General features: G+C 40.9%; 1 long non-coding RNA gene across 3 annotated transcripts in view; it reads right to left on the reverse strand.

Moving 5' to 3' along the window:
• LOC102450182 (uncharacterized) overlaps window positions 1-16,137 on the reverse strand; it is a 100,450-nt gene extending 84,313 nt beyond the window's left edge. For 2 of the 3 annotated variants that reach the window (XR_012905077.1, XR_332498.4), the window contains exon 1: window positions 16,011-16,137. This is a non-coding gene — a long non-coding RNA (uncharacterized LOC102450182). Of the gene's footprint in view, window positions 1-14,239; window positions 14,345-16,010 lie in introns of all 3 variants that reach the window. The other variant, XR_332499.4, reaches the window with a different exon arrangement.
• Window positions 16,138-27,346: the final 11,209 nt, after the last annotated feature.

Raw genomic sequence — 27,346 nt, forward strand, 5'->3', positions numbered from 1 at the left:
ATAACAAGTGAAAGTGTGTTATTACAGAAGGAATATATATCAAAGGTCAAATTGAAGATTGCATATTAGTTGCAGTGTTCTAATCTGCCTCGTCCATTCCCAAAATCAGAAGTCCAGGAAATGTATTGCATAGTGTATACTAAAGCACTTAATAAAGACTGTATTTTAACCCTTTGCAAAAGATGCAGTACCATGCGATACCAATGTAGGGTTTGATTCTGCTTCTATTCCAATAGGAGATATTCTTGAAACTGACTTCAATATGAGCAATACTAAGCTCAAATTTATATGTTGTCTGTAGGTCCATCTTGCTTATCATACCTGATTCTGGATGTTTTAATATATAACACTGAATATGGTTAAGAACAGGTAGCAGCACAAAACGTCTACATCCATTTTAACTCTGAATTTTGATTTAATATGAATCAGATAATCAATAACCTGTTGTGATACTGATAACTGGAAAAGAGTGTGGGGACAGCAGTACAAATCATAAAAGAAATCTCCACAATCATGGTTGAAGTTTCAAAAATCTTTTTCCTTTTAGGAATTTACTGAGGGTATGTCTACACTACAGAGTTTTGCCATTTTTCTGACAAAACCTGAGTTACCAGTACACTTGCAATCCCATTCTTCTGAAAGTAAATAAAAAGAACAGAGGTTTTTTCCGGCATCGGTAATCCTCTTTCTATGAGGAAGAAGCCTTTTTCCAAAAGAACTCTTTCAGAAAAAGGCATGTGTGGATGGGGAAGAGGAAATTCTTTCGAAAGAAGAGGAAAGAGGAAAAAGCACAGTTGCCCTGGTGGCCATAGTAATCACAGCTTTAATGGAAGACAGCATCCATTCAGTGTGGACGCTATCTTTCGGAAAATTCATATTGCTTTTTCAATGTGCTTGTGTGTGGACGCTCTCTTTTGGAAGAAGTTTCTTTTCTCTTCCAAAAAATGGTTTTTACAAAAGAAGCCTACAGTCTAGACATAGCCTGAGCTGTAAAAGAGCCTGGACTATAAAGTCACTCACTCCATCTCCAGCCCAGTGCATACAACAACTTCAATAGGTGTGAGTGAGAGAGACCCACATCAGAATATTCCAAACCTAGAAGTTAAGGCATTGACATGGAAAGTCCTCAGGTTAAATCCTTTCTTCTCATAAAGTAGACAGGGCACTGAATGCAGTCTTTCACTTCATGGGCGAATCCTTTAATCACTGGTATAACAATTATAAGATAGGCAGCCTCCTCCCTTCCAGCCCTGGGCCATTTTGTGGCATGCTCAGAGCATACCCATTAAATCAGGCCCCACAGGTGAGACAGGCAGGAAACTACCTTTGAGAATCACAATGTGAGACATGAGATAGGCATGCCCAGAAGACACTTTGTTACCTAGGGAACATAGAAAAAATATAGGTGCTGAGAGAGTTTGATGGAAGTTTTGGGGCAGTGAGGATTGCAGTGACACCTATGTCTCTTTGCTGATCTTGGTTTTAATACATTAGGCTGATCTGCTTCTTATACTATTGAACTATCTTCATGGCACCACAGACAACATGTTGGTTATCAGAGAATCCTGCTCAGCTTTAGGCAACCAAACAAGAGGGAGTTTGGTGTGATACCAACAGGAGATTGGGTTGCCCCCCTCAAAATAGTCACTTAGGGTATGTCTACACTACCACCCTAGTTCGAACTAGGGTGGTTAATGTAGGCAACCAGAGTTGCAAATGAAGCCCGGGATTTGAATTGCCCGGGCTTCCTTTGCATATTGCTGGGCGCCGCCATTTTTAAATGTCGGCTAGTTCGGACTCCATGCCCGCGGCTACACGCGGCACGAACTAGGTAGTTCGGATTAGGTTTCCTATTCCGAACTACCGGTACACCTCGTTCCACGAGGAGTAACGGTAGTTCGGAATAGGAAGCCTAATCCGAACTACCTAGTTCGTGCCGCGTGTAGCCACGGGCACGGAGTCCAAACTAGCGGACATTTAAAAATGGCGGCGCCCGGCAATATGCAAATGAAGCCCGGGAAATTCATATCCCGGGCTTCATTTGCAACTCCGGTTGCCTACATTAACCACCCTACTTCGAACTAGGGTGGTAGTGTAGACATACCCTTACTGAGATAATGCATGGACAGGACGAAAAGGGTCATCTTGAGTGTTTAGAGGGGAGAGCCTAAATAATTTATGAACTTTAAGGACAATCAGAGGAACCGTTCATCCTTAGACGCCAAAAGATAAAGTAATTACTATCTGCTATGAGAAATATGATATCCCACAGACTGCTACTCAAGATTTCAATAATGAATAACTAAAGTTGGGCCTTTAAATCCAGATTTAGAATCCTACATAAATGACTTATTTTTTTTCAAAACTGCTGAGCACCTAGCAGCTTCTACTGAAGTCAATTTTGAAAATATTGATGAGCAATTTGAGAATAAAAATCTTGGAAAGAGTGGTACAGTGGAGATCCCTGGTAATCTATCATCTGAAATAGGAAACAATGTTTATGGGAGCTTTTACTGGAGAAGACATATTATAAATGCTGAGCTCTGTCATTTGAAGTAATGACAAATTGACCTTTATGTCTCAGGGCTTAAGACTATTACAACAGGCTCCCTAACGAGCAAAAAACCATCTGTTTGTGCTACTGTCTGAAAAAAGATCTTTGCAGAAGGAGAATTGCAGCTAGCAGGTTACATTTAGAAAGGAAACTTTGGATTGTTTTGAACAGATTTTTATTTGAGTATGTTTCCTTTTACAGGTTGCTGAAGTAACTGTCCCTTTAAAAGTACTAGATTCTCCTGGAGATTTGTTGAGTCTATCAGATACTTAGTTGTCAGATTAATTCAAGTAATGAAGACTTGTTTCTTTCAAAAAATTAAGCATGCTGTTGTCAGAAACATTCATTCAAATTGGTCTCTGGCCTCATAAATGGCCATTTGCACATCTAGTTACCCAATCTGTGTATTTCATTTCTAATCTCAGTGAATTAGGTCACAGTCACATATCTTTTTTAATCAGTCCCCGAATGACGCAAACAACCATTGATTGGCTGTTGCTGAGAGAAGGTGAAAAGGAATTCTCTATTTTAAATGTTTAACAGGAAACTTTGTTACAGTAGGATGACATCGTTAGTATAATTATTCCACATCTATGCTAAATCAATCTGTTATCTATGTTACTTATTCAGTGATTATTTTAGCATGCCATTCTTTTAGAATACATTTACCCAAACTGAAAAATAATGTAACATTACTATCAAGGAGTAATATATATGAACACTTTTTATGGCTCTTTCTGCCATATTTCCTGCAGATTGATTATTTCTTATTACGTATACTTCTCATAGGCTGTGTCTACATTGGCACCCTTTTCCGGAAAAGGGATGCTAATGAGACAAGTCGGAATTGCAAATGCCATGGGGGATATTTAAATCCCCCACGGCATTTGCAATTCCCACTTGTCTCATTAGCATCTCTTTTCCAGAAAATGGTGCCAATGTAGACACAGCCATAATGTATAGGGAATGCTGTGTTTGAAATGAATTCTGATTCCTTTTGATCACTTTAATGAGGATCTATATTAGCTGGAACCCAAAAAATTGATAGGTATTATACTGTCAAGAACAGTGTTGGAAAAATAGATTTTATTTTCTCCAGTTGATTAAAATCCCAACCATTTTTATAATTGAAAGTCTGATGTCCTTTTTAAATGCCTACTAGATAATCTAGTTCTGATCGTGCAAGAACAATCCTGTACTTCAACATAATTGGTTTCTTTCTTCACTTCTTGGTAGGAAAACACATAAATTTTTGTACCAAATCTGTGCTGCTTTATACATTGACTTCAACCTCATATGAAAATGTTCAATCTTTTCACACTGTTTTATTCATTCTACTGTTGTGGGTTTCTGTAACAATAATGCCACTAAAAAGTAACTCAATGTTCGTGTCAGAGAGTGGGATTCCCTGACCAGAATTCTTCACCAAATAGTCGACACTCCCTACATACTATTGTACAAGGTATACCTGGTGAGGTGTCATTTGAAAACAAATGATTCAGTGGCATAGTTTTAAGTGATTATGAGGTGAAAAGATCTGCTCCCCACCAGGGACTAGAGGAGATCCAGGGTTTCTAGTGGGGGAGTGGTTGTGGTGATGGTGGAAAGAAACAACCACCCTGGGCTCTGGTGATTTAAAAGGACTTGGAGCTTCATGCCACTTCTGCTGCACCACACTACTGTCCAGAGCTCCAGGCCCTTTAAATCACCACTGAAGCCCGGTGGTGTGGGCAGGGCAGCACTGAAGGTTATCTGGGGGAGGCTAGCCCCAAGCCTAGCCCCTTCCACCCAAGGCCCTGTGCCCCACCTCTCACAGGGGAAATGTTTCCTCTATTTGTTTCCATCCATGGGCAGAATACATTTTATGTGCACTGAGGCATGTGTGGAAATGCACCATCAACAGAAACACTTGCTGCTGGCAGAGTTGGGGAGGTCTGCTAATTAGCACCTGACTCTCTCCTGGGAGGCTGCCCAAGCACTCATTTTACAGAGAACACTGTCCAAGGGCTTGGCAATTCTGTCAGCAGCACCAAGGTCATGCTTTGTCCTACACAGTATGTAGGAGACCAAGCCGATGTTTCCCCAGCAGAGGCAATAGCCATGGCAAGAGGTTCTGAGCTGTGGCGGCAGGAGTGGAAAAGGTTTCTGGTGGAGGAGAGATGGGCGATGGAGGCCAAGTGACTGATTTAAGCACCAGTGAGGAGCAACTGAAGCTTAATGACCAAGACAAACATAGGGGCTACGTCTACATTGGCCCCTATTCCGTAATAGGGATGCTAATGTAGCACTTTGGAATAGGCAAATCCGCGGGGGATTTAAATATCCCCCGCGGTATTTGCATTAACATGGCTGCCGCTTTTTTCCGGCTTGTAGATAAGCCGGAGAAAAGCGCCAGTCTGGATGCGATCCTCCGGAAAATAAGCTCTTTTCCGGAGGATCTCTTATTCCTACTTGAGATCCTCCGGAAAAGAGCTTATTTTCCGGAGGATCGCGTCCAGACTGGCGCTTTTCTCCGGCTTATCTACAAGCCGGAAAAAAGCGGCATAACATATAACATAAGAACATAAGAACAGCCGTTCTGGGTCAGACCAAAGGTCCATCTAGCCCAGTATCCTGTCTACCGACAGTGGCCAGCACCAGGTGCCCCAGAGAGGGTGAACCGAAGACAATGATCAAGTGATTCGTCTCCTGCCATCCCTCTCCAGCCTCTGACAAACAGAGGCCAAGGACACCATTTTATCCCCTGGCTAATAGCCTTTTATGGACCTAACCTCCATGAAATTATACAGCTTCTCTTTAAACTCTATTATAGTCCGAGCCTTCACAGCCTCCTCTGGCAAGGAGTTCCAGAGGTTGACTACACGCTGTGTGAAGAACTTTCTTTTATTAGTTTTAAACCTGCTACCCATTAATTTCATTTGGTGTCCTCTAGTTCTTCTATTTAGGGAACTAATAAATAACTTTTCTTTATCGGCCCTCTCCACACCACTCATGATTTTATAGACCTCTATAATATCCCCCCTCAGTCTCCTCTTTTCTAAACTGAAAAGTCCCAGTCGCTTTAACCTCTCCTCATATGGGACCTGTTCCAAACCCCTAATCATTTTAGTTGCCCTTTTCTGAACCCTTTCCAAGGCCAAAATATCTTTTTTGAGGTGAGGAGACCACATCTGTACACAGTATTCAAGATGTGGGCGTACCATAGTTTTACACAGGGGCAGTAAGATATTCTGGGTCTTATTTTCTATCCCTTTCCTAATAATTCCTAGCATCCTATTTGCCTTTTTGACCACCGCTGCACTCTGTGTGGAAGTTTTCAGAGAACTGTCCACGATAACTCCAAGATCTCTTTCCTGATTTCTCGTAGCCAAATTAGCCCCCATCATACTGTACGTATAGTTGGGGTTATTTTTCCTGATGTGCATTACTTTACACTTATCCACATTACATTTCATTTGCCATTTTGTTGCCCAGTCACTCAGTTTGGTGAGGTCTTCTTGGAGTCCCTCACAGTCTGCTTCTGTCTTGACTATCCTAAACAGTTTGGTATCATCTGCAAACTTTACTACCTCACTGCTTACCCCTTTCTCCAGATCATTTATGAATAAGTTGAAAAGGATTGGTCCCAGGACTGACCCTTGGGGTACACCACTAGTTACCCCTCTCCAATCTGAAAATTTACCATTTATTCCTACCCTTTGTTTCCTGTCTTTTAACCAGTTCTCAATCCAAGAAAGGACCTTCCCTCTTATCCCATGGCCATGTAATTTACACAAGAGCCTTTGGTGAGGGACCTTGTCAAAGGCTTTCTGAAAATCCAAGTATACTATATCTACTGGATCCCCCTTGTCCGCATGTTTGTTAACCCCTTCAAAGAACTCTAACAGATTAGTAAAACAGGATTCCCTTTACAGAAACCATGTTGACTTTTGTCCAACAAATTATGTTTTTCTACATGCTTCACAATTTTATTCTTTACTATTGTTTCGACTAATTTGACCGGTACTGAAGTTAGACTTACCAGTCTGTAATTGCCAGGATCGCCTCTAGAGCCCTTTTTAAATATTGGTGTCACATTGGCTACCTTCCAGTCATTAGGTACGGAAGCCGATTTAAAGGATAGGTTATAAACCACAGATAATAGCTCAGCAATTTCCCATTTAAGTTCTTTTAGGACCCTAGGATGAATGCCATCCGGTCCCGGAGATTTGTTAACATTAAGTTTTTCTATTTGTTCCAAAACCTCCTCTAATGACACTTCAATCCGGGACAGTTCCTCAGATTCATCACCTACAGAGGACGGTGCAGATTCAGGAATCTCCCCAACGTCCTCAGCCGTGAAGACTGAAGCAAAGAAATCATTTAGTTTCTCCGCAATGGCTTTATCGTCCTTGATTGCTCCTTTTATAGCTCGATCATCTAGAGGACCCACAGGTTTTTTAGCAGGCTTCCTGCTTCTAATGTACTTAAAAACATTTTGTTATTTCTTTTTGAGTTTTTGGCTAGCTTTTCCTCAAAATCTTTTTTTGCTTTTCTTATTACATGTTTACACTTGATTTGACAGTGTTTATGTTCCTTTCTATTTATCTCACTAGGATTGGACTTCCACTTCTTAAAAGATACCTTGCATTAAAAGGCAGCCATGCCTATTCCAAAGTGCTACATTTGCATCCCTATTACGGAATAGGGGCCAATGTAGACACAGCCAGGCTGTTCAAATTAGGAGAGTAGGGGCAAATTATTCCTGTGGGATCCAGGGGGAAAGACTGACTTAATGTTGTGCCTTATCAAATGCTAGCAAACCACCACAAGTGGATAGGGTTGACACCATTACCCTGCCTGGATCTTGAAGCATTATGGATGCTGTAGTATATTCTGGAATTCTGATTGTGGAAATATGGGAAGCATTTTGTCTTGAGTTTTCCATAATGATGCAATAGGCCTACCACAGCTAGACACAGTAGCTGACAGGATAAACCTCTGCCAGGGAAACGAGTCAGTATTAGGTATGTCTGTTACATAGCCTAAAAAGTGCTGTTGTTCAGGATCTGCTAGGAGTTTTGTAAGTCTGGAACTGTTAGGAAAGCTGTGGGCCAGAACACCACAAAGCAAGGAAACTGGCATAGCTGGAATGTCCTATGGACCAGAAACTGCTTTGTGAAGACATTGGCACAGCTAAGGGTAGCTGTGGGTGAGAAATATGCTGGGAACAGGGCAGACTCAGAATGGCAAGAACTCTAGTTTTATGCCTTTCAGGCATACAGTAAGTAAAAAAAGTGTTTTTTTTCTGAAGCCCATCACACACTGTTGATATTGTAAATTGTATGTATAAAAACTGCATAAGAATTATGGATACTCACTAATATCAAGTCTGCTCATATAAAAGGGAATGTTACAGCTATTTGTCTCCTATGTAAAATAAAAAAAATGTGTGTTGGGGTGGGGCATGGGAAGACCATGCACAGGGAAATCACAGCATGAGATCTTCCTATTTCTTGAAACAAGTTCATTAACCATTTGGAATATAAAGGGAGAGAAGCCATCTTGGTCATCCACGTTTAGACAGATTTTGCAAGGTGAAAAAGATGAATACTTTAACCAACACAGGGTTGAAATTTCCAGCAACTGAATTATAATTGAGAAACCTGCTTAGGCAAAGACCTTTCACCAGGGAAGACAAGGGATACTAAGCTCTGGTGCTTTTCTGGAATGTCCTGGCTGAGAGAAAAAACAATGAGTGGACTTGTTGTACCTTAGGGTATGTCTACACTAACTCGTTAATTCAAGCTATGTAGGCAAATGAGGCGACCAGAGTTGCAAACGAAGCCCGGGATTTAAATATCCTGGGCTTTATTTGCATGATCCTGTCAGGTCGCCATTTTGAAATTTCACTAGCCTGAACTCACTGCCGTGCGGCTACACGCAGCAGTGACACATTAATTTGAACTGTTACTCCTCAATCCACGACTTAATTTGAATTAACTAAGGACTTAATTCGAACTAAGTCCTTAGTTAATTCGAATTAAGTCATGGAATGAGGAGTAACAGTTCGAATTAATGTGTCACTTCTGCATGTAGCCGCGCGGCAGTGAGTTCAGGCTAGTGAAATTTCAAAATAGCAACCAGACGGGAACATGCAAATAAAGCCCGGGATATTTAAATCCTGGGCTTCATTTGCAACACAGGTAGGCAAATGAGGTGACCAATCTCGAATTAACGAGTTAGTGTAGACATACTGTTAGAGATTAACAAACATATATATATATATATATATATATATATATATATATATATATAGTATCATGAGCTTTTGTGGGCACAATCCATTTCTTCAGATGGGTGGAGCAAAAAGGAGAAAAACCCAAATTTAAAGCTCCACTCTTCTGAAGAAGTGGGTTGTGCCCATGAATGCTGATGATACTATACATATTTGTTAGTTTCTAAGATGCTACAGGACCTCTTTTTTTTTAAGTTACAGACTAACAGCTATATCTCGCTGTGTGTGTATAGACACAGCTATACCTCGCTGACTAAAAGAGAAAGTCAACTATGGCTGGGAAAAGGGAGACTGGTGAGAGAAACCATCTTGAACAAAGTCTATATTTGTCAAGATTAAGTCTTAGAATTGTACATACATGCTTTCACTATAACTTGCTTGTAACCCTTTTGATTTTCCCCTTTTCTTAGCATCATTTATTTTATTATGTTATTATTATTATTTACTATAAACCAACCCAGTGCTGTGTTGAAAGGGAAATCTGTACAGTACTTACAGTGAAATTAACAAGAAGGTGAGTTTTGTGTCTTTAGAGGAACAAACAAATCCTATTTTTCTCTGAACTGTGTAGGCAAAGGTTAGATATTACAACATATGCTGGTTTTGGTGGGACTAAGGCAGACGGAAACAGCTGTGTGTGTGTCTGAGTGTGTGTGTGTGTGTGTGTGTGTGTGTGTGTTTATAGACTTACTGCTGCTGAATGTAGGGTAGCTGTATGCATCCCAGACCAGGACCTATAGCAGCAAAAACACTGTGAGGCACCCAGGTTGCAAAGCAAGTGGTGACACAAGCCCTCAGTGGTCTGGACAGCACATCAAACTACATCACACACAGAACCTGTGGCATATTAAATATCATATGCTTTATTTAAAGTGTGAACTAATACTGCAAGTTACCCACACTACAATGCTCTTATGTAACACCTCCTGAGTGTGGTTTTCTGTGGGCACGCTGAGGACTTGTCTATACCTGCCTGGAGACTGACGCTCCAGAGAGCATCCTCCCAGGAGTTGATTTAGTGGGTCTAGTAAGAACCCCCTAAAATTGATCACTGATGGTGCCCCCATCAACTGTGCTTCTCCACAGAGTCGCAAGGAGTAAGGGAAGTTGATGGAAGATTTTCTCCCATTGACCTCCCACAATGGGAATATGGAAATTCAACTGAAGGTACACTATTCTAATGTCTGGTATTATGTATATTAAGTCAACTTAGAGATTAATGAGTCTGCTACAGCCTTAACTAAGGGCCATGTGGCTTTCAGCTCATGCATTAGAACAAGACTGCTCAACTTTGGATGCCCCATGGGACACAATGATACTCACAGCACATGCCGAGGGCTGTAACTGAACTGTGGTTGTACATACATGCAAATATATATGCAAATAGCTTCTTTCACACTGATGAGCATGAATGCAAAGATTAAGCTGTGGCACTGGACACAAACATGTCCAGTGTGAGCCAGTCAGCTCCTCTCAGGCACTACCCACAAGACTAAGCAGCCAGCACTTCCCACAATGCCCCAGCACTTCTGGCACCTTCTCTCTGAGGGCTAGAAACACCCACACCCTGTACCCGTCTGTTTCAGCTAGCCTGCCCACTTGCGTCTTTCAATGCTCACTCCACATGGGAGATGCCTCACTGTTATGGAGTGTGTATCCAGTGGAGGCCATGTTCAAAGGATCCCACCTGCAGGCCATGTGTCGAACCCCGTGTAATCCCAAACTGCACCATGTGCCGCAAACAAATGGGCCGCAGGCTGCATGCAGCCCATTGGCTGTGTGTTGACTAGCCCTGAAGTAGAGGTTCATGCATTAAGCTTCAGAGGTCCCAGGTTCAATTCTGTCCACTGATGACCACAGTCTGTTAGTGTTACATAGGCACAGGGTCTTCGGGGGGGGGGGGGGCAGGTCCGTGTTTTCCCAGATAGCATTTGCCTGATATATCATCACAGTTGTCCTTCAAATTGAGTTTATTTGAGTTTAACACTGACATACTGATTTTCTGGAAAGCCTGCCCTTGTTAGGAAGAGTTTTTTGGCAAGCCAGAATTATCAGATACATTTGCTGGCAGCCTATACTTAACATATTCTAATGCTGGGGCAAACACTTGCTGGGGAAAAGACTCTGTTGCTGGGCCAAGACTAGCTGTCATATAGCATGTATGTTTTATTTGGATTTTATTGAAGCACACATAGATTCAGAAATCTTTCCATAGGAGAAGTGGTGATATCACTGGCATAGGAAAGGAATATTTTAGCCTTGCCTCAGGCTGCTAAAGAAGCAGCATTGAGTGTGCTGGGTACTGATCAAAAACCTAAGAAATGGGGAAGATATTACATCTGTTTGAGAAAAATGATACAAAAAATTCTTAAAAATGTGTAAAGTGTAAAAACTTACTATGATCAGAACATGCCATTTAGTTGCTCCATTTGTTCAAAGCAGTAGGTCATTTACTGCTACTTTAATGTGCTTATGACTTTTTTAGATTATTGCTATTGCTATCTATTTTTGCTGTTTAAACAATTAGATCTCAACACCTGTATAGTAAACTTCATCACAGTTTTATGGATCAGTGTTTACTATAAGACCCCAATATGGAAATAGTTGGTGATTTTTGGTCCAATGTTATAGTTAAAGCATTTGTTTAAAGTATTATTTGTTTTTAAGATCTTTTAGTGACAACCACCAGCTGAGGTGATTCAAAACCAAAGTCTTTATCATAAGTTTTATGACTTGATTAGATTTACTGACGGCTATGATGACTGCTACCATACATAAAGTGTTTGCAGGATCAGAGCCCAAGATATTGCCATGCTAAGGATAGCATTTTGTGTGTGAGAGGACAGTCCTTCCATAGCAATAATTCTTTTATCAGTGTATAGAAGTGACCCTAGAAGTAAAATGAGTGAACAAATTATTCAGTGTGAGAGTATGTCTAAACCAGTGACAGCTCCCTATGTATAAAGCAGTAACATCAAGAAGAAGGACAGTTGTTTTAATATATAGTATAAAAATTCCATCTGAACCTCTGTCACCTCCTTCAGTACATGACAGTACATTATATGATACTAATGGAAAAGAATGACAGTGAAAATATAAGAAAAACCCTTTAGGATTTCTAGATAGTTATACTTTTTCCAGCTCTTAATTTAATAAGACGTTTTCTTCTGGATATCTATTTTCAACTACTTGCTTTCTTTCCTTTCCTTTCCTTTTTTTTAAGAGTTTCTCTTCCCTACTAAACTCCAGATCTTTCTTTATTTCCTCTCATTCTGTCCTTCTGTTCTCTTTTAAAATATTTGTCTCATAACTCTCCTGTTCCTCTTTTTTCCCTTTTCTTTTTACCTGATTTCTGGAAAATCTATTTTTGACAGCTTTTATATGTTTGACTTAAATGTTTATGGTTTGACTTTAAGAAAAAAATTAATGAAGAGTAATGATTATATTCTATTATTGTTTTTAAGATTGATTCATTTGGCTTTGTATTTTTCCATGAATTAAAGAGCATTAAACTTTGCAGGTAATGAAGTTGAAACAGAAAACATGTAAAAGGAGAAAGCTATAATCCATAAAATTCACAAAATACATATATAGAAACCATCTCCCATAAACTTTATTTTAGATATTCCTGAATGTCCATGGACCTATTTTATGGTGAATGTGCCTGTTTCTATCAAGCTTTGTCTACACAAAGGAAAGTTTTGAAAAATGTATATTCATTGCTAACTCCAGCTCAGCTGAACCTAATGAAGACAGCCCTAATGGAGCCAGCTGAAACATAATGGAACCAGTTAGATTTGCTCTGAGCATGTCTAAAAAATAGTGTACTCAAAGGCTGCGTCTAGACTGGCATGATTTTGCGGAAATACTTTTAATGGAAAAGTTTTTCCGTTAAAAGTATTTCCTCAAAAGCGCGTCTAGATTGGCACGGATACTTTTGTGCAAAAGCATCCGTGGCCAGTCTAGACGCGATTTTGTGCAAGAAAGTCCCAATCGCCATTTTAGCCATCAGGGCTTTTTTGTGCAAAACAATTCTTCCCTGTCTACACTGGCCCTCTTGAGCAAGTATTCTTGTGCAAGAGGGCTTTTTCCTGAGCGGGAATGTGAAAGTATTTGCGCAAGAAACACTGATTTTGTACATTACAAAGTCAGTGCTCTTGCTCAAATTCAAGAGGCCAGTATAGACAGCTGGTAAGTTTTTGCACAAAAGCACTTGCTTTTGCACAAAATCTTGCCAGTCTAGATGCACACAAATGGTATTGGGGCTAATGTTGAGGAGTGCTCTTAGCATGACTAAAGCTATAAACAGTGGGAAAAAATTCAGATAATTTCTTGTCTACCCAATATCATACTTATACCAGTTTTACACCAGTGTAACCCTATGAGGTTTAAGTGTAAGAGAGGGAAATTGCATCCTGTGATTTGCTGAGCAGCTTGTTGTATCATGCAAGCAAGGTACTAACAAACTTCAACAGGACTTTATTTACCAAAAGTGAAGCCTCTTTACAAAGCTGTTGCATCCCTCCGTAGTCCCTGCCAATCTTCTCCCCACTCCTTCTTGTTTCCTGTGTTTCCAGACTCCCCACAGCCAATGCTTCCAGTTCTAATAATTACAAGCAGCATCTAAAACACCATACAGCTTCGATCCCTGACAGGAGTAGAGCTTGTTAAATAAAAAAAGGTGATAGTGCAAGGATAGAGCCGAGACACTTGAGTGTGCAGTCCTGGTTCTTCTTTACTCACAATCAGGTGAAGTACAGGGAAAGGAGTGATTAGCTTGTTGGCTGACAAGGACTGTTTCTTGTTGGGCATTGAACATCTACTTGTGAGAGATAGTGTTTCATGGGAGTCTCAAATGTTGAATCTTAAAATTGGGCACTAATTAACACTAATTAGAGTCCCCAATTTGTTTTTCCCATTATGACAACCTGCCACTACTTCCTCTTCCACAGTACTTAGCTCACCATAGAGTTGAGGTTTTCCCCCATTTTTTACCTTATTTATCTATGCCAGTCGATTGGTAGCTGAGTGCTAGAAGTTGGAATACTCAAAGGAAAACCAGAATGTCAGGGAAAAGTGAATTTTTGTAAAATCTTTAAAACAATAAATAAATAAAATACCATTTTTGGACCAGGTCTGTTTATCCCTGACACTGTCCATCCCTGGCACTTTGGCTCCCCCCCACTCCTTTCTTGCAGTAGCCTGCAGGGTCAAACCCTACATTATCTTTTAACTGATGAAAATCCAATGCTAATCCTCAGCAATTTTAATGGGGAGTTTCCATTTTAAAATATTTGGAATTTCTGGTTTAAACCCCCTGAATTGATGAGAACAACAAAGGAGAATTATTCCAAAGTGTGATGTTAAGAAGCATCCTTTCACATATATCCTAGGAAACAACAAAATACCTAATATTTCTTGGGTCCTTGCACATCTCTTCAGTAGTTATAATGATGGTTTTATAAATTCCTGTAAGATTTCAAGGGATGCCTTATTTTTCCTTCAGAGATTTGCTGAGAAAGATAGTTGTAGAGAAAATGCAGTTGAAATAGGTTTAGGGGTTCACAGAGGACAAAGACACAGAATAATGACTCTTTGTACAACACAAATAAGGTGAGATGATGCACTTCATTAAAAAGGAAAGCAGCTCTTGTGGCTGGAGCAATCAGAAGATATACAGTGTAGCTGAGGGCTTTAAATAACACGCCAATACAAGTGAAATGAGTTTTTCTTTCCTCTGAGCTGACAGTTCTATGGTTTATTTGTGCTTTTGATGTATTTTTAAAGCAAAAATCACGGTAGTAGCTGAGCACTCTGGGCTGTCTACTCTGATAGTTGTTGTGAAGTACTTGCTGATGGAGATGGGGTATAGTGAAGGTTTTCTCCCTCCCTTCCCCACACTTATTGTATCATAGACTAAGGTTCAAATGCTTTGAGTACTTATTCCTCTATGTAGTCCCACTAGATCATAGCAGTGCTTGTTGCAGTAAACATATGCCGAATTGCCTTTTAGTGATTGTTAGTTAAACTAAACCTCTGTATTTTGTACATTTGTACTTAAGTAAATTTATTAAAATGAAAAATTATATTTATCGTAAATATAGCTTTCCAACTGTATAAATGTTGATAATTTCCAGTAACTTTTGTGATAGTCAAATTCATATGAAATGCCTAAATTATAGATGAAATGACATCTTAGAATTGCACACATAGTATTTCTCAGTGCTTGTAAGTTTGTCAAACTCCTAACAGCTGAGAACATTCTTTCTGTGAGTGTTTTATTCTCTCAAGATTACATTTCTCCTTATTTGATTATTTGTGGAAGATGTGAATAAGCATTTAGCACTATAAACATGTTAACATTATTTCACTATAATTTTGTGATAATAGATTATACATTTGAGTGGACTATTGTGAAGGACGTACAGCCAGTGGTTCCTGATTTACAAATGGTCGATTTATGACCGCTTAATGGGAGGTTTGGTCATAAATGCGGTCCCTGAGTTACGAACGCGACCCGCGCTTACGAACAGCTTGGGGTCCGACTTATGAACATTTCGAGTTACGGCCAAGTGTTTGGTCTGTAACCAGTTCATAACTCAGGGACCGGCTGTATAGAGTATCTATTTTCTCCTTGTTACATAAAGGCTGAACACATTTAATTTCTTTGTACATCAGTGGAAGAAGAGAAAATGAATGAGTGAGTGTGTGTGAGAGACAGAGATGAGTAGCATTTTTTCCATTGGTGTGCATTATCTTATCCAGTCTTTCATTTTAGAGAAAAAATCTTTTATTAGACTGGACATATTGAGGTTTGTAATGAAATATGGGGTCTTTCAGCACATAGTGAATTATTTAATTACATCTTGTGACCGGGTCCTCCGTCCTCGATCTGTCCCGAGGCGCGGTCACCCGTCCTTGTAGTACAATAAGCTCGCTCCGGGAGCCAATTCTGGCTAGGTCAGTCTCTTCCTCGGAAGGGGGAAGGATGGGGAGCCCAGGCCTGCCCTCACTCACGGGCCCCAGCCCAGGGCCCTAGGGACAGAGACTAATTTTGAGTCTCTGTCCGACTGGCGGGGGTGAGCCCCTAAACACACCAGCCCATGGGCTATTTCGCCGCCCTGCCCTGGTCTACTTCCTTCTTCCGCCTATCCCCGTCCTTGGGGTGTCGGTACTCACGCCTTCGCGTCTCGTTCTGCGGAGACTGCCGTGAGCACGTCCTGGTCTCTTCCCCCGTCGTGTAGCCCTCGCGCTCTCCTCGTCTCCCCCCCCCTTCTCCGGTGGTCGGCAAGCTTTTAAAAGCCCCGCCGACCTCGGAGGAGTTCACGTGCCCTGCCCCCTTCCCGTCCGATGCGGCGCGTTCCTCCTTCTCCCTCTTGCTGGAGGGGCTGAGTTTAACTCAGCTGTGCGGAGACGTCGCTCCAGCTGAGCTGCGTTGGCGATCAGCTGAGTTGCGGCGCCGCTCAGCTGAGCCGCGGCGCAAGAACAACCGGCGCACCAGCGGTAAGCGGTCTGTGTTGCCCCTCTGTAAGGGCACAAAGTCCTGGGGTTTGGGTGCGGGGTCTCGACACCCCATCACACATCTCAAGGGACTTCTTTACACACTCTCTCCACTTCAACTGGGCACTGAAAGTAACTGGATGCCATTACCATCAAACAGTTTTGATGGCCTATAAGTCTCAGTCCAACTGTAGTGGACAGGTATCCACATCATACAATGTCACACCATTACTATTTATTGGGTACTTGGCGCCCCAATCATGCTTCTGTTGTACTAGGTCAGTTATCCCTAGGTGGTAGGGTATGTCCCCTTGGCGTGTGTGCAAAGGTGGCACTGTGGTACCTGGGGCACATCCATAAGGGTGAGGATTGAGAAACACTAAACCCTGCTTTGCCCTATGCCCTGCTCTGGGCCTGCCCCTCAGCTCTGCCATAGCTCTGTACCTAGCTGCAGGCCCCCACCATGGCCCACATACTACCTCCCTGCCTTGGCCCCTGGCTGCAATTCCAGACCTGTCCCCAGCTGTGGCTCCAACCTCCTCCCTTCCCCCTGTCTGTTCCTAGGTTCCCTCCCAGAGCTGCAATCCCACTCTCAGCCCTGACTCTTGGAAGGAGGGCATGGGCAGGAGTGGAGGATGCAAACAGAAAAAATTTGGAGACCACTACACTGGGCACTGTACAAACTGAAAACAAAAGGACAGTCCCCAGCCCAAACAACTTACAATTCACTACCAAAAATTATACTTATTGGAGCAGTTGTTGGCAATCCCATCAAAAGCCAAAGAGTGATTTGGCAAGACCATTCTTGTTCTGAGACATTATGGCTGGTCCCAGAACAAGGTTGCAGTTTGCTGAAGGAGTTAATACTGTGTCTAAGAAGAGAGAGGTCCAGGAGTGTCAATCTGCCACCTTTCACAAACAAACAAAACCAATTAAGGAAAAGGGAAAAAAAAGTTAAAGTTCATTTCCATTTTTTTGGACAGCTTTGAACTTTCATTTCCTTTTGCTTGGAATGAGTGGTGGCAGGGACAGCGGTGGGACGGATAAGAAGGCTGCAGCCATGATTCTTTTCCTTTTCCCCTTCAAGTTCAAGTTCTTTAATTTGTGTAAATTTGGGAGAGAGAAGATCTGGATTATTCTGATAATCAAACCTTCTGCATTATTAAGTTATGATACAATTATACAGAACTTCAAGTAGAGGTGGTAGACTAAAGGCCAAACTGCTGGTTGTAATACTATGCTGTACACACAACAGTACTGAAATCATCTTCCACATTTGTAGAGGTATGGCTTTTTGTCTTTCCTAGTCACATTTTTATTGTAAAATATTACCTGTGAAGATCTTTCATCTTCATTTCAGTTTTAAAAGTACATTACGTACTAACCAGTAGTTGAAAAATCATAGGAATGTACCTGTCACAAACCTCTTTTTTAAGGCTAAAATAAAAAATATCTTCTCAAGATGCAAAAGTCCAGAGAGCTCCTTCTCTTGATGAATTATTATAGTCTATGGAAATTCCAGTGTTCTGAGCCAAAGTTCAGTGATTTATGCTCTTCTTAAGAAGAAGGAACGTAATTTGAAAACATGATTGTTTTGCAGACAAATGTGATTGTTAAGATGTTCCTGCAGTACATTTACAGTTTAAAAATCAGTCTTGAAACTTTTGTAACCATAAAATATATCCCTAAACCTGCTAAAGTGGGTTGCTATGCAGCATTTGATATTAGAGGGGACTGAACTTTCCAGTATAGTATACTGTTTAAGTGACTATGCATGTCACAACCTCTGCAGCAAATGTAACATCATTTAACCGGTCTAGTCTTTTGGGAAAAGTCTTATGGAATTTAATAGAGATCTATATCATTACCATAGTATTCTGATAAATGTGTTCACAATTCTGCAGAAAGAATACAATTCTCAATTGCATTCTATAGATTTTTAAAGTCATTTCTGTAAGTCTTTATTCAATTTCTATAGACCCCTTTAGTACATTGCTCTGCTCCTGGACTCAGGCAACCATCTTCCTCCATAATTTCAGAGCTTCTTGCAAGGGAAGACAGCTGGAGAAAGTGGAACTAAGAACATGTACATTGTTTCCTTCCCAATCACGGGAAGAATAAGAATGGCTATATAGGGACAGAGTAATGGTCAGTCTCTCTTGAATTCTGAGAGAGCCAGGTGCTTCTGAGGGAATGAATAGGACAAGACAATTTTAGTCCTTTATTGTCCAGTCTCCACCTCTGGCCATAAGAGATGTAAGGACACCCAGAGTACGGGGGCTGTGTCCTGACCATTTTGGCTAATAGTAATTGATGAGTTTCTTCACCATGAACCTCTCTAATTCTTTTTTTAATATAATTATACTTTTGGGCTTCACAACAATTCACAGCAGTGAGTTCGAGAGGATGACTGTGCATTATATGAATTATTTCCTTTTATTTGTTTTAAACCTGCTGCCTATTAATTTCAGGGGATGATCCTTTATTCATATATTAAGGGGAGAAGTAACACTTCCTTACTCACTTTCTCCACACAATTCATGAATTTTATACACCTCCTTCATATCACTCCCCCTCCTTAATTGCTTCTTTTCTAAGATGAAGAGTCCCAGTCTTTTTAATCTCTCTTAATATGGAAGCTATTCCATACCCCTAATCATTTTTGTTGGCTTCATCTGTACTTTTTCCAATTATAATAGATTTTTTTTTTAGATGAGGGGACCAGAATTACATACATACACTAGTCAAGGTGTGGGTGTAACATGGATTTTATATATAGCATGTGTTTATCTATCCCTTTCCTAGTAGTTTTGAACTTTCTGTGAGTCTTTTTGACTGCTGCTTCACAGTGGGTGGCTAGTGGGAACTCCATCAAAAATATATTGCCTTTACCTTGACCCTGTTCCAGGCTATAGAATCTCTTTTTAACAGTCAAACATTGACAGTGATAGAAGATTTCACAACCCTAGAACTGTACACAGTCTCAGTGTAGAAGGACTTGCTACCTACCACGCCCACCCTGCTTCAAATGAGGACTGCGGGTGGTGAGCTATAAAGGGGTTCATTCCCTACTGTAACAGTTCTGAGAGCCTTCCACCCAATTTCTGCTCCTTTAAAAAGTACCTCCATTATATCTTTCATTGGTCCATTTTATCTGATCACTAAATCCCTTCCCTAAACATTACTTTCATTGGACATATGCCCCATGCTTGTGTAGTGAGTTACAACACCATAACCTACCCCCCATTTCCTGTTTGCCCCTACTAAGCCTGAATCCCCTCTCAACAAGGTAAAAATGTCCCAACCTCATATTGATCAATCTGGTGGAGAGGGAAAAAAAAGCTTCCTAGTGCCCTGAGAAAGGACTGACTAGCATAATGTCCAAAGTGGATCACAAGAAATCCTGGTATTTAACTATTCCTATGAGAGGAAGGGCGGGAGCTGTTTGGTCTGTCCAAATAAAGAGGCTTTACTGTAGTGCCATGGACCTAAATATTTCCGTCCCTCCTCCCCCAGTCTTCTGGTCACCTGAGTCAGCATTCCCCTCCTAATCTGGCCTGAACCTGCCACAGCAAGTCACTCTTTCTCTAGTCTTTAAAGAAGCCACCCAGTTTTTCCTACTAGCCAGACAGCAACTCCTACCACAGGGGTCAGCAATAAGTGGTCCATGTGCTGGACGCAGTTCACCTGGATTATTCCCTAGCAGGCCACCAGATGCTTTATTTACCTGAGCATCTGTGGGCATGGCCAATCTCAGCTCCCAGCGGCCACAGTTCTTCGTTTCCACCCAATAGGAGCTCCAGGCTGCTTCCCTCCACTCCTACTGACTGGAAACAGTAAACTGTGGTGGCCAGTGGGAGCTGTGAGTGGCCATACCTGAGGATACTCAAGTAAAAAAGAAAAGCCTCTGGTGGCCAACCAGGGTCCAGTTCTGGCAAACTGTATCCAGGCCATAGGCCTCTTATTGCCCACCCATGGCTTAGTGCTTAGAAGTGCAGTGAGAGCATTTTTATGGAACATAGTTGCACAGGAAAGGTCATTTTAAACTTTGAAGCTTTATGTTGTTTTTGCTGGATTGTGTTCTGGTTGCTTTGTTGCTTAATTTATTCTGTGATCCTTTGTCATAAATTTCAGGTTTCTGAATGATAAATTCCACTGTTCTGGAAATTCCTGTTTGTTTTGGAAGCATCAGAAGTTGCTTATTCTGCACTGTAAAAATTTTTAGAGAAGCTATTTCATCTCAAATATCACATAGCATTACTGAGCTTTAACTAAATATATTTCATTTAACATTTTATATTTTGATTTTCACTTTCTCTTCTTTCACACATGCTGACATTGATTTAGTCACATCCAATACTAACCTGTTGATTTTTCTCATATTTTTTAAACTTCATTCTTGAGATAAATGTGGGATCACTCTTACATATATATGGTAATATAGGTTCTATATACTAGAATAAGAAGATAAATTGAGAGTATATATTCCATTTAAGTAAATAAAGTGATTGTATGGGCAGTTATTTTCTCATTTATATAAGCTATTTATTATTATTCTATTTGCAGAGCTAGAAATGTCAAAGGAATATTTTACCACAGCAACAAAAAGAAAGCAAAGTATAGCTCCCTGAAAACAAATTGATAATGATAAAATAAATTAAAAATTCATTGATATTATTAGGTCTCAGTGATTCTGGGTTGTATAAATATGCTTATTTATTTAAAATATCTCTTTAGTTCCTGAGTTAAGTGAAATGAAAATATCTTGGTGTAAAAAGAAAGTGTGCTTTATTTTATTTAGTATATTCTGCTAGTATATTTTTATATTTAATCTTATTAAATTTTATTGTATTACATTTCATTTTTTTAACTAATGGGTTTCATACTTTGTAGGATTAATTCTTTGCTTTTGTGGAATCTGAGATTATAACAAAATTAAACTGTTCAAAGATTAATATATTCTAAGGCCAGAAGATACCACTGTGATAACACAAACTGAACTCCTGTATAACACAGGCCACAAAACTTCCTCAAAAATAATTCCTTTAGCATATCTTTTTCTTTGGGCAGCGAGGAAGCATCCTATCTTGATTTTAAAATGGTCACTGATAGCGAATATACCATGACCCTTGATAAATTTTTCCAGAGCTTATTACTCCCACTGTTAAAAATCCTTTTCAGTATTCACTAACAGAACATGCTGTGAAACTTCCTAGATATGATGCATAACAGAATGTTACCCAAAAAAAGACATTTCACATTGCACTGCATACTGTAGCAAGTCCTCAAGCACAATACAAGTTAAAGACTCTTTTGCATCTTCACTATGTTTTACGATAGGTTGTAATGCTCCAGATGATCTTCTTTCAGTTTAACTGTCAAGCCTCTTCCTCTTTGTTTTGTCATAGATGTTGTCACTTTGATTAAACATAGATTAGTTACATACATGTTTGGAAGCAAAAAGTCAATGTTTAAATCCCAGCTACTGAAGCAGTTAATTAGAACTGAGATACACTAATTTGTGTTGGCCTGAAAGGCATTGTGCTTTTAAAATATAATCCACCGGCAATTAATTTGACAGATCAGAACAAAACTTACCATTAATGTCAGAAATGGGTACATGCTGAATTATTATAGCTCTTAAATGGTGAAACTTTCATTTCCATATTTTGATCAGTTTACTGCAAAGGCGAAGGCTCATAGCTGTTTTAAATTCCATGATGGAAACTTTGCTGCACCTGAAGGCTTATTTCTAGGTAGAGGATTCTACTGTTGTAAGAAACATCCTCTGTCTTGTCCTGACAGTAAAGTTCCCAGCTAACTGACAGTAGAAGACGCAGTCTTGTTATGTGTCTTATAACATTCAGTCTCCTGGCTAAACACAAAATAAAAATAATTGGAAGGAAGATTTATATACAGAAATTGCCCTTTAACCCATGTCATTTTTATCTTGGAAATATAGACATGGTTACCTTAGTACATGTAATGTGCACTTATTTATTTATTTAAACCCTCTCCTTTGAAGCGGCTGGGGAATAAACAGTAACATCTACCCAAGAATACCAAGAATATACTTCATCATCAATCTGCATCTGGTTGGGTGAGTGGTGGTGGGAGGGAGGGGGCACTGTACTTTTCTGCCACATACGGAGTCCTTTGCTGGGGGTGGGGTTGGCAGAGCTAAACACCCCCACTGAAATACACAGGAAGTACTTTTTTTGTTGTATTTTTCTTGAAGATTCAGGCAACCATTGCTGAACAAGTTATACTTTAGTCACATTTTTAAGTTTTTCTTCCGAACCATCTGGATTAGAAGTGTGGGGCTGGGAGAGGAAGAGGTGGAAAACTCTGCCCTTATTATAGGATTCCAGGAGTTGGCTTGGAATAGGCATGAGCCTATCATGCCAATTCTATAATCCAGCTTTAAATACAAGTCTGTTAGACTTTCTGTAATCAACACAGATGAAAGGGAGCTTTATGGAGAAGTCAAATGCAGACAGTCTTGCAGAGAAGTACAGGGAAGTTGTACCACAAATAGGGGAAGGAAGAAGACATAAAAGTTTTGTGCACAAAGATTACATCCAGATCTGGAATTCCTTACTCGCTTTAATATCTTTTTAATAATCTTTTCTTAGGCAAACTCCTGTTGAAGTCAGCAACAACAAGATTTAATCTGAGTAAGATATTTGTGAAATCTGAGTTCCAAATAACTCCCTCTGATCACAATTCCTGACCCTTTTTATAAGGCCACAGTTAAGGAATATGAAATAGGAACAGAAAAAAAAAAGTATTATGAACTTTGAGATATTTGACTGTTTACGTTTGGGCTGTGTCTAGACTGGCAAGTTTTTCCACAAAATCATCTGCTTTTGTGGAAAAACTTGCCAGCTGTCTACACTGGCCGCTTGAATTTGCGCAAGAACACTGACGATCTCATGTAAGATCGTCAGTGTTCTTGCGGAAATACTGTGCTGCTCCAGTTCGGGCAAAAGCCCTCTTGCGCAAATCATTTGCGCAAGAGGACCAGTGTAGACAGCACAGTACTGTTTTGCGCAAAAAAGCCCCGATGGCTAAAATGGCGATTGGGGCTTTTTTGCGCAAAAGCGCATCTAGATTGGCACAGACGCTTTTCCGCAAAAAGTGCTTTTGCGGAAAAGCGTCCGTGCCAACCTAGACACGCTTTTCCGAAAATTCTTTTAACGGAAAACTTTTCCGTTAAATGCATTTCCAGAAAATCATGCCAGTGTAGATGTAGCCTTGTTGTTTCCTACAGACGGGATCCCCAATTAAATTCTAAACTGAGAACACCTGAGTGAGATTATAGGCCCAGGACCTAAACTATGGTCTCCAGGACAGCAGGGCTACGTCTAGACTGGCCCCAAATTCCGGAAAAGGGATGCAAAGCAGGTAAGTCAGCATAGGGAAATCTGCGGGGGATTTAAATATCCCCTGCGGATTTAAATAAACATGTCCGCCGCTTTTTTTCCGGCTTGGGGAAAAGCCGGAAAAAAAGCGTCTAGACTGGCGCGATCCTCCGGAATAAAGCCCTTTTCCGGAGGATCTCTTATTCCTACTTGAAAGAGATCTTGGAGTCATCGTGAATAGTTCTCTGAAGATGTCCATGCAGTGTGCAGTGGCAGCCAAAAAGCAAACAGGATGTTAGGAATAATTAAAAAAGGGATAGAGAATAAGACGGGGAATATCTTATTGCTCTTATATAAATCCATGGTACACCCACATCTTGAATACTGCATACAGATGTGGTCTCCTCATCTCAAAAAAGATATACTGTCATTAGAAAAGGTTCAGAGAAGGGCAACTAAAATTATGATGGGTTTGGATCGGGTCCCATATGAGGAGAGATTAAAGAGACTAGGACTTTTCTGCTTGGAAAAGAGGAGACTAAGGGGAAATATAATAGAGGTACATAAAATCATGAGTGTTGTGGAGAAAGTGAATAAGGAAAAGTTATTTACTTGTTCCCAAAATATAAGAACCAAATGAAATTAATGGGCAGCAGGTTTAAAACAAATAAAAGGAAGTTCTTCACACAGCGCACAGTCAACCTGTGAAACTCCTTGCCTGAGGAGGTTGTGAAGGCTAGGACTATAACAAAGTTTAAAAAAGAACTAGATAAATTCATAGTGGTTAAATCCTTTAATGGCTATTAGCCAGGGTGTGTAAGGAATGGTGTTCTTGGCCTCTGTTTGTTAGAGGGTGAAGTTGGATGGCAGGAGAGGGATTGCTTGATCATTTCCTGTTCAGTTCACTTCCTCTGGGGCAGCTGGCATTAGCCACTGTCAGCAGACAGGATACTGGGCTGGATGGACCAATAGCTCCCTGTGGTCTTCAGAAGCATATGTCTGGAGGTGATACAGAATGCTTCTCATTCCTGTGGCGTATGAGTGAGTATACAACTTAGGCTGTGGCCTCCATCCAGATTTTGAGTTTCAATAGTCCTGCACCCCCTCCCACAATGCACTGAATTCGTGCCTTCCTGGACCATATCAGAGCAATTTTCTGCTGCTTTTGATCAATAGAGGTGAATGTTAATCTTGCTCCTAGAGCAGCCATCTAGCCCACTGACCCCACACGGATGTTGATCAAGATGTGGCCTGAGTACACCACTCTCCAGGACTTTCTTGTAGGGCAAGAACATGCATCTTTCCTTGGAAACTGCATGAGACTACAATAAGTGTGCATTGAATGGACTTTGGCCCAATGCCAAGAACAAATTACGTGCCTGAGGCTCCTGTGCAGATGTCAAAATACTCTTACAGTCAGTCTGGGAGGGCTCCCCATACACACCCTTAATACAATGAGCTGGACTGTCAAGGGACCTCACCTCAGAGTTTGAAGTGAAACACAACCCCTTTCTCAACCTTGTCAACCTCTCTGCCCAATGGGGTGCTAATGAAGATCAGGCTGAAGAGGTTGCAATGACAGGAAGCTCCAAAACAGCTAAGGATGAGGAGTGTGTGATTTTTGTGCCTCAACCCAGGTGAGCGAGCTGAGGAAGTGCCTCTGACAGACTCAAGAAGGACTCCAAGCTGTGGCAGGAGCCAGAACACCAGGCTGGCAAGGAACCCCTCCCCGCCCACACACACTCTTACCACTAATATCCGCCCCGTCCTGGTTCTAAATTACCATTTTTTAATCCCAGCTCCTGCTCTCCTTAACCTCCAAATGAGCCCTGAGCAAGGCATGGCTATAAATAATGATTTTATTGATTCCTGAGTAATCGCTGTTATGCATTTGGCAGAAGTTATATCTGAAAAAACAGATAATGAATGAAAAATCACTGTCCCCCTAAGTTTGCATATTTCTTGGCCAAAGGCTAATAACCTTGTGCTACAAGGAAGCAAAAACCTCACAAAGCTATGCAGTCCTAGAAATATGTGACAAGAGATCCCTTATGTTCCTGCCGTCCCTCCAGCAGCTGTCCAGGGTAGGAAAATGTCCCTCAGCAAAAGCAGAGGTCATTCTCTGCCTGCTTGCTTTACCAAGATGTGTGCACATGTGGTATCCTTCATTTCCCTTGCATTCTGGGAACCAGGAGCTCTGTGTATGTGAATGCGATCCAGCTAACTGTACAGAGTTTGTAAACCTGTACAGAGTTTGTACAGAGTTTGTGAACACTGGTTCAAAGCCCACTCAAGATGGAAGCACAAACTATTAAGTGCATTTGCTACACTGCACACATGTTCATGAAAAGAAGATTTCAGCCTACCAAACATGTACCGTGACTATTCGGCAGCAACTAAATTTGTAACTGAATTCCCTTTTGCGAGTTGTTTCTATTAATTATTCTGCTTCTGTGGTCCACCAAGTCTTGCAGAATGAGTGAATAGTGAACTTCCAATTCATATACTCATCCCTTTTGGTCAAATGTCAAAGACCCTATCCTCTGATATCTAGCTATTATGTCTAACATTTTGTTATGGCAACTACTCATGGGTAGATCATTGTTAATTGCCTTTGAAATCTGCACAACCATGACCCCACCAGTAGTTGGCAGCAGACCTACAGCTGTCAGGTGTTGCTAACGTCTATAGGCAATAGCCACCCACTTCTGCACTAGTATGGTTTCATTCAGTTGAAACTTCAAGAAATTGACACAAGCTCCTCACACAGTTCCACGAAGATCTCTTTTCTCATTTGGAAATCCTGAAGCTGCTGTTCATCATCTCAGGTTTCCAAAATGATGTAGTAATACAATCATACCATGCTGGTTTTCCTGCACCAGAAGTGATGGCCCACCCATAGCCAAACCAGGGCAATATCAGTATTCACCATCTTTGTAATGTGTGAGCTGAACAAATCGTCATTGACCTTCCATGGTCGCCATCTTTGAGTCAGAAAGTTGAGCCCTAATTCTGTCTTGCATCTCACTGCTCACCTTACTCCATTGCATAACCATTTGTCCCACAAAAAGGAGCAGAAGCAGAATTAGAACCACATCATTATTCCATTGCTTCTGCCTCGTTTGGCTGGGGAAAGATGTGATTAGGAGCTGGCATCAATAAATGAGTGAGGGAAGAGACAATACTAACAAGATGAACCCTAATAGTCTCCCTGACATAAAAAGACCTGGGATATTGCTCGTGAATTAGTAAAGCTACTATTGTGTCACAAAGGCAGCAGTTTTGGTGTATGTGCATATGCATAGTGTTATACTAGCATTCAGCACAGCATATGTTGAACTAGCATTCAGTACAGCACAGTTGGCATGACTATGGGGAGCATGGGCAATCATATCAAACACTTCTGAGCAGTGAAGTCAGACAGCGTAAAGCTGAAGTTGAATCCAGATAAGACTAAGGTTCTGTAGATCAGGAGGCCATCTGTTTGTAATGTGGCATGGCACCTGTTCTAGATGGGGTTACTCTTCCCCTGAAAGAACATGTACACAGCTTGGAAGTCCTCCTGGACCCTTTTTTAACATTTGAAGATCAGATTCCTTCAGGGACCAGGAGTGCTTTTGGGCAGCTTCGTTTGATCCGCCAGCTGTGACC

This window comes from Pelodiscus sinensis, chromosome 6, assembly GCF_049634645.1.
Source record: "Pelodiscus sinensis isolate JC-2024 chromosome 6, ASM4963464v1, whole genome shotgun sequence".
Taxonomy (NCBI): domain Eukaryota; kingdom Metazoa; phylum Chordata; order Testudines; family Trionychidae; genus Pelodiscus; species Pelodiscus sinensis.